Source organism: Echinops telfairi, unplaced genomic scaffold (genome assembly GCF_000313985.2).
Source record: "Echinops telfairi isolate 266 unplaced genomic scaffold, ASM31398v2 ScPeMD7_7416;HRSCAF=8454, whole genome shotgun sequence".
Classification (NCBI taxonomy): domain Eukaryota; kingdom Metazoa; phylum Chordata; class Mammalia; order Afrosoricida; family Tenrecidae; genus Echinops; species Echinops telfairi.
This window is the reverse complement of record NW_022111316.1, coordinates 1,856,952-1,864,769: the sequence shown is the minus strand read 5'-3', so window position 1 is coordinate 1,864,769 and position 7,818 is coordinate 1,856,952. Positions and strand designations below refer to the sequence as shown.

Sequence of the window (7,818 nt, the reverse complement as noted above, 5' to 3'; positions counted from 1 at the left end):
TCATAGCCTAACATGTAACTACTATGCCACCAGGGCTCCTTCAATATGTTAAAGAGGGTGTTTATTTGTAGCATTCCTGGTTTGCTCTGTTCCTGGGGAGGGGGGGAAGGGGTAGGGACAGGATTGCGGGGATAGCATGATCTTCCTTTTGCCATGTGCTCAGTGCTTGGGTCTTACTATCATCTGCAGTTTGTTTCAAAGACTGTTCAGAAGAGTGAGGGTTGTCACAAACTAGATACAGGACTAGGAAAAGGCAGACCTTTTAATTGCAGTGTCTGCTATGAAGAAATATGAGTTGGTAAGCCAGGGTATATATTGAATGCTATTGAGTAGATGTATTCAGACTGAACTACACATTTGAGCATCCTCTTGCAAAATTTAAGATCTGGATTTTGGAGAGGAGTGAGAATAAATAAGGACCTTCATTTTGGCCTTAAATCAAATCCACAACCTTTAATCCAGTTTTACCTGGAAGAATGGCCCCTATGATCTTAATTTGGAGTCATTATAACAAGGCTTATAATTTGATCTTCATTCATCACTTACTCCCAAAAGGAAAAATGTATTGTACTTTAGCTTGTTTCTCTCTAATGCAGCAGTTCTCAACCTGTAGGTTGTGACCCCTTTGGGGTCAAATGACCCTTTCACAGGGGTTGCCTAATACATCCTGCATATAATATATTTACAGTATGAGTCATAACAGTAGCAAAATTACAGTTATGAAGTAGCAACAAAAACAATTGTATGGTTGGGGTTCACCACAACATGAGGAACTGTCTGAAAGGATCGTGGCATTAGGAAGGTTGAGAACCACCGTTGTAATGTAAAGGCATTTCGGTCTTCTCTCACACGTAACTTCAGAACAAGGATTTAGGAATTGTAGGTCCTGTCTTGTCAAATACCCCTGGTTGTCTAAACTGTAGTGGATTATTTAACATGGCCATTTTAGCCACATTCTCATCTGCCCTAATCCATTTTGTGATGTGTTGCAGATTCTAGCCTCCTGGGCTGGTGCTTAGGATCCCATTTTGGAAGGGATTTTCTGTTAAAGGATAAAGGTGGGCTGCATCTTAGACCCTACTTTATGAGAGGGGGTGGCGTAAGTCATCATCCTTCGTGTTCACAGAGGAGGAAGTATGATCAACCAAAAGATTAGGAAGAAAAACATATCTCCATCGCAACTGCCCTTTTTGTGAACTGTGTTTCGGGACATGAGATTTGATAGAAACAAAAAAGACCTACTCTGACATTTGAGCATTTTGGGCTTCTGCGTCTGCACCCTGCATTTTCTTTGCCTCTGCCTGACCTTCATATTTAAGACTTAACAGCACCTGCAAATATGTGAGATATTTCCTCAAAGCTTCACAAATCTCTGTGAAATGTTGTAGCAAATCTCACAAACCAGGTACTGACGGACTATATTCAAAGTAGGAGTGGGGAGGGGGGTGAAAATAGTGCAGAATAGCAACTTGGAAGATTTGGATATTTGGAACGTCTTTAACCTCCAACTCCTTGGGTCTAGTCTGGTATTTATTCTTCTAAACAGAATGATTACCACATAGCTTGTTTCTATATTTAATGGCTCTTCGATAAGACTTTCAACTTCCACCAGGATAGAGATATTATATTAAAATAAATGTTTCCAAGGGTCTCTTCCTCAATTTCTGTGGTAACATATCAGATTCTTGTCACTCAGGGTGCGTGCTCCATTTATCCAAGGATCTCTGACCCTGTGTTCATTTAATTGCCCAGGAAACCCTCAATGACTTAGGACCACTATCACAACTCAAAAGCACTTAAAAATGACAGCCTTCGCACCACAGCACACACGTGGTCTGAATGCATCAGGGTGACTTGACGACAGGTAATGACAACAGGTACCCTTCACACCACAGACATCCATGTGCTCATTACGCTAGCAGGTACTTTCCCAGGACTTCTCCACGAGTCGCTTCAGTTTGGGGGTCGAGTGTCCAGCGCATGGCACCAGAGACGGTTGGAGAAATGGGCCACAGATCTACCTCATGGAGCAATTTAAACATGTAAGGCTGGGAACGTTGAATTTGCCCCATATCCCATCCCCCAATTCTGCATGAGGCACATTTTTTTCCTTAAATGTTAAAGGCTAATGTAATATATATTGGAGGCAGAGAATAAACATCAAGAAATGGGCAGCAAACAATTAGTTCAAAATGTAACGTATTGCTCTCAGCTGTCTGATGGGTTATGGATTCAGAGAAAACTAAAATGTAAACAACTTTATCCAGCTTCAGTCTTTATGGATCTTCCCTAGTTTTCATCCTCTGCAGCAAAAACTGCTCCCAAAACACCTTAAAGATACCTTTAAAGGGCTCCTTGAACCACCTGGAGAAGCTCTGGTGGCTTAGTGGTTCATGTTGGGCTGATAACTGCAACATCTGCACTTTGAAACTACCAGCTGCTCCACAGGAAAATGGTGGGCTTTCGACTCTCATCAAGAGTGACCGCTTCAGAAACTCAGAGGGGCAGTTCGACCTTGTCCTATAGGGTGACTATGAGTTGGCATGGACTGGATGGCAGTGAGTTTTTGGTGAACCACCCAATCTAGAATCACAGGAAGTGGTCTCTCTCATTCCACTCCCAAGAAGGGCTCTCTAGCCAAGGATCTCTAGGATCAACCCGTGAGGAAACCATCAGCCCAAAAGTCTAGGAAGGCAAGTCCCGGGACCTACCTTTGTGAAAGCCTGCAGTATCTCTGTGTGTCTGAAGAGTGCTGGAAGAGGCTCCAGGCCAAGTGCTTCCTGGCTCCCCTCTACCGATACAACTCTCTTCTCTAAATCACGGAACTTCAATGAGCAGTCTCTTTCTAAGAGGATTTTCCCCCTACATCCCAAAGGCTGAGAATTTCTGAGAAGCACAACTACTTCCTTTTTTATGTAGGAAGCGCTAACTGATTTTGTTTCCCCAATAAGGGCGTGGATGCCTATTTGAAATTTACTGAACAAGCAGTAACTGCCTTTGCAAACAGTGGGTTTTTGACAACAGTGGTAATTACCCTGGATATCAGTGGTTGAGCATTTGCTGTGTCTGACTCTGCCCAAAGATATTTATACAGAGAGTAAATACATGGTGTTTGGATTTATTGGAAAAGTCCCTTGTTCGCGATTTCACATATTTTCACATACCTCCTCTTGTATATCTAGTGAATTATGTTTCACCATTTATAAAACAATTTAAAAGTTCTAGTTACATTAACATCCCACCAATGAAAATCCATTTAAAAGTTATGCCCCGAGAGCCATTTAATTATGAATGGTCATAGAACAGCAAGTTGTTTGTCTGTGAATAATTAATACAACAGCTTTCAAAGTTAGGGTAGTACTTGGCATCATATGAAGAGACTAACCTTTGACTAAGACAAAATCATTCCAATAATTTATGACATGACCTGGTGATTTTTCTGGCCTGAATATTCCTCATTTGTAAGATAAAAATACCTCCCTAATATGAAGGAGGAAAACAAAGCTGTCAGTCCTCATTTATTCAACACTGATCTAGTTAGCAATCACTATGGCTGAAGGAGTATGTATGTTACATGATTCAGACAAGATGGTGAAAAAAGCTTGCATCTCCCAAAGAATTTACAGACCCCTGAACAATGCAAACAAGTAAACAGAACATTATAACACTGAACAATCAGTACCTTATAAGGTAAGATAGAGTATCTTAAGCACCCTCTTAGTATGATTAAATCAATGGCGTGGAAATAGAGGAGACTTCCTAGAGAAGGAGACATCCCTCCCCCACTATCATGATCTCAATTCTACCTTACAAACCTGGCTAGACCGGAGGATGTACACTGGTACAGATAGGAACTGGAAACACAGGGAATCCAGGGCAGATGAACTCTTCAGGACCAGTGGTGAGAGTGGCGATACCTGAAGGGTGGAAGGAAGGTGAGGGAGAAAGGGGGAACAGATTACAAGGATCTACATATAACCTCCTCCCTGAGGGATGGACAGCAGAGAAGTGGGTCAAGGGAGAGGGAGACGTGGGATGGTGTAAGATATGACAAAATAATAATAATTTATAAATTATCAAAGGTTCATGAGGGAGAGGGGAGAGGGAAGGGAGAGGGAAAATGAGGAGCTGATACCAAGGGCTCAAGTGGAAAGCAAATGTTTTGAGAATGATGATGGCAATGTATGTACAAATATGCTTGACACAATGGATGGATGTATGGATTGTGATAGGAGTTGGATGAGCCCCAATAAAATAATTTAAAAAAAACAAGGTCTAAATTCAGTGTCCTAAAATACAAATCGTGCGGTGCGGAAAGGCAAGGTGACACATAGGTTGGGAAGCTGTTAAAGTAATTGATTGGTTGACTAAAGAATGTAGAAAACAGCTCCCTCAGCCAGGTGTCTTGCAATAAGTCCAAAAGGATGAGAATTGTTTTCCAAACAAAATGACAGTTCTGCTCTAGGAGAATACATAGACATAGACTGTGTAAAAAAAGCAGAACAGAGCAAGGAATTATTTCACACCATCTGTAGTATTAAGTTACATTTGGAGGGGAGTGGGGGCCAGCCCCCCACTGCTAGTACTAACCATGGTTTCAGCAATGCAAAATTGTATGGTTGAGATATATATTATATTAGAGTCATTGAGAGCATGAGAGATAAAAGAGATATTACAATGATGCAGTCAGACACATTACATGGTAGCATTGCTCACCTCCACCCTGCTTAGTGGTCCTCGTGGAGGGAACCCGGCTACGAGAGCAGGAGTAACCTCAGGGACCAGGGAGCCTCTCCTGGCCCGAGAGCCAGAGAGGGCCCTGGGAACAGGGGAGAGCCTCCCGGGCTCCGGAGCTCGCTCCTTTCTTTATTGCTAACCACGCATTATCTCACTTTAGGGGGACATGATTATGGAATCACACATCACAGGAAGGGGCAGTAAAATAGGCATACACATTGTAGGAAGGGGATCTATGATAGGCATAAGCATAACAGGAAGGGGATGAGCTAGGGGTGTGCCTATAGGAATGGGAAGGTCTAGGGGTATACATGTGACAAGATGGGTGGTCCCTAGATTCATGATGGCAGTCTAATCTTGTTCATCCTTGGGTGGGTTTGACCTCTCTGGTGTCTCCTACAAGGAAACAGACAACTACTATCCTTATCAGAAGGGGGTGGGCCCTACTTGTTGTGGGATAAACAGTGGTGTCTGCTTGATCTAGACAGCTGATAACTCTGGGCCCTACTTGTTGTGGGATAAACAGTGGTGTCTGCTTGATCTAGACAGCTGATAACTCAGGGAGAATGACCCCCAATCCACTCTTGATGACCTCCAAGTGTACAGTCATTCTCAAGCAGCTAAGTCTGGTATATATTTGAGGGAGACAGCTTGAGAGAAATCCTTCTGTTTCCCACAACCTTCCAAATAATAGGGGACAAAGTAAAAGAAAAACACAAGGAAGGGTGGATTCCGGTTCTGCATTGTTTGTAAAATTTTACCATCGGTCCCAATAATCAACAATGGAAAATTCTGGAAAAACTGAGGAATATGAAGAATCTCTTTTGAAGAGACAAAAACACCAGAAAATTCTAAAATAGAGCCTTCATATACTATATTAGTGAAAACACAACAGCTTCTGAGATTGGGCTTTTAGAAAAAGCTCCGACCTTGGAGCAAGTAGGCACCTCAACAAATAGAAAACTGGAAATGAAATTACTTTTATAAAGGAAGGTTCCAATTGTGGGAAAGATGCTTCATGCAAAAAAAGAAAACTTGAGGCTGAAATTGTCCCAGAGGACAAAGGTTTTGAAAACGATGGCATTTCAAAGAAGAGGACAATAGATGCCGATGATGTTCCAACTAACATATCTTCCATTGGAGCTGGCGTTCAGCAGAAGAGAAAAATTGAACTTGAAGATGTTTCTGAAAAACAAGCAAGCTTGGAAGAAGGGCATAGCTCAACGGTGGCTGCTCATTACAATGAACATCGGGAAGTTTGTTTGGCAAAGCATTGCCAAAGCTGTATTTTTTACCTCAGACACTTTAATAATTGAATGGAGAGCGTGCTCATTGGAGAATTTTTGGAAAAGGCGTGACAGAAAAAGACACGTGATATTACTGTTTGGGAGCTGGGATGCGGTAAAGGTGGAGATTTGCTCAAATGGAAAAAGGGAAGAATTCACAAGCTAGTTTGTGCTGATATTGCTGATGTTTCTGTCAAGCAGTGCCAGCAATGGTCTGTTGACATGAAGCATCGCTGTTTTGACAATGAATATATTTTAATGCAGAATTTATAACTGCTGATTGTTCAAAGTAACTTTTAACCGGAAAATTCCTTGATTCAAAAATGTTCTTTGATGCCTGCCATTGTCAGTTTGTTGGTCATTACTCGTTGGAATCCAATGAACAGAAGGACACAATGCTTAGAAATGCTTGTGAAAGACTTAACCCTAGAGGCTGTTATTGTATTAGTCCCACACCAAATAGCTTTGATCTGATAAAACACCATGAAGCTTCAGAAACAGAATCATTTGGAAATGAAATGGATACTGTGAAATTTCAGAAGAAAGGAACTTACCAATTATTTGGATGCAAATATGATTTCAACTTGGAAGGTGTTGTGGATGTTCCTGAATTCTTGGTCTATTTTCCATTGCTAAATGAAATGACAAAGAAGTACAATATGAAACTGGTCTACAAAAAGACATTTCTGGAGTTTTATGAAGAAACGATTAAGAATATTGAAAATAAACTATTCTTAAAATGAATGCAGGTACTGGAGCAGTATCCTACAATGAGAATTCCAAATTTGCCTCTCAGAAAGAGGATGACTATGAACATGCAGCAAAGAATATGAAAAACGGTCATATAAAATTACCTTTGGGAACCTTAAGCAAATCAGAATGGGAAGCTATAAGCCTTTACTTGGTATTCGCATTTGAGACGCAATAGTGAGCACGTGTGTAATGACAGCAGATCATCTGTATTTGATCTTAGAGATTGAACAACTTTCTGTTTATGTATTTTAATTATCCTACATACGCAGGATGCTGCCAGAATCTCCGATATGTATTCATTAGTTACTGCCTCTGATAGGTGAACCTTTGTGTAGATAAGAGTGAACACTGGTACAGATAGGAACTGAAAATACAGGGAATCCAGGACGGATGAGCCCTATAGGACCAGTGGTGTGAGTGGCAAAACAGGGAGGGTAAAGGGAGAATGGGTAGGAACGAGGGAACCGATTACATGGAACTGTGTGTGACCTCCTCCCTGGGGGACAGACAACCGAAAAGTGGATGAAGGGAGACGTCGGACAGGGCAAGATATGACAAAATACCCATTTATAAACTATCAAGGGCTCATGCGGGAGAGGGGAGCGGGGAGGGAGGGGAAAAATGAGGACCTAATGTCGGGGGTTTAAATGGAGAGAAAATGTTTTGATAAACGATGTACAAATGCGCTTTACACAATTGATGTGTGTATGGATTGGGATAACAGTTGTATGAGCCTCTAATAAAATGTTAAAAAAGAAAAAAAAAGAGTGAATTGGCACTTTTGTGTAAACAATCAGTGTCTCAGTATGTGCTGAGAATTCCACTTGCCTCTATTGTAAAAATCCTACTCTAGCTTGTTAAAGCAGCTGAACTCTTACCACAGTGCTCTGACTTGTTCTGCCCATGTTGGCGTTTTCGTGGTAAATGTGCCATGGTTCCAGAGTTGGTGAGGGGCCAACAAAGATGGGGGTGTGGCCTTCTCTGTGTGATCTTATTATACAGTGTTTTATAGATGAAATGGGTTGTGTTCTACACGATTGGA

General features: G+C 41.5%; 1 protein-coding gene and 1 pseudogene across 3 annotated transcripts in view; one reads left to right on the top strand and one right to left on the bottom strand.

Moving 5' to 3' along the window:
* Window positions 1-2,817, bottom strand: part of LOC101641684 (membrane-spanning 4-domains subfamily A member 4A) — a 23,208-nt gene extending 20,391 nt beyond the window's left edge. For all 3 annotated transcript variants that reach the window (XM_045297085.1, XM_045297087.1, XM_045297086.1), the window contains exon 1: window positions 2,712-2,817. The gene's annotated coding sequence lies outside the window, so the exon portion shown is untranslated. The remainder of the gene's footprint in view (window positions 1-2,711) is intronic.
* A 2,702-nt stretch (window positions 2,818-5,519) lies between these two features.
* LOC101641997 lies at window positions 5,520-6,967 on the top strand (annotated as a pseudogene).
* Window positions 6,968-7,818: the final 851 nt, after the last annotated feature.